Source organism: Triticum dicoccoides, chromosome 4B, assembly GCF_002162155.2.
Source record: "Triticum dicoccoides isolate Atlit2015 ecotype Zavitan chromosome 4B, WEW_v2.0, whole genome shotgun sequence".
Taxonomy (NCBI): Eukaryota; Viridiplantae; Streptophyta; class Magnoliopsida; order Poales; family Poaceae; genus Triticum; species Triticum dicoccoides.
The window spans coordinates 559,261,633-559,262,155 of record NC_041387.1 but is presented as its reverse complement, the minus strand read 5'-3'; positions in this window follow the sequence as shown (position 1 = coordinate 559,262,155).

The following is a 523-nucleotide window of genomic DNA, read 5'->3' as shown; positions in this document are numbered from 1 at the left end:
CGAGGGGTGGAGGTGGGCAGGGGAGCGGGACGGGGAAGGGGAGAGGAGGCGGCGGCGCACAGGGACGGGGGCAGAGGGAGACCACGGGGAGGCCAAATCGAGCAGATGCCCCCTCCGCTGGGCCTAGGGCACGGGGTTGGTCCACCCAGATTGGGCCGGCCTGCGAGGGAGGGGGGGCGACCCGCGGTGGGCCGCGCAGGGGCCACCGGGCGCGATGGGTCGGGGCCCAGCAGCCCAACAAGCCCCGCCGGGTGGCCTGTGTTGCGGGGGAGAGCGGGGGTGGAGGGGAAAACCCTACCGGAAGCAGCCAGCGGCGCCGCCGCCGGCGCCGGACCGACGAGGGCAGCGGGAGGGGGCCGGGCGACCCAGGCCGTCTGCACATGGAGCCCGAAGGAGCCGAAATGCGCTATGAACGGCCGGTACGACGCCGGGCGTGGCGACGGGACCGGGAGGAGGGGAGGGAGGGAGAGAGACTGCGGGGAGGAAGGAGGAGCCGGCGGCCGGGCCCCCACCGCCGGCCGGC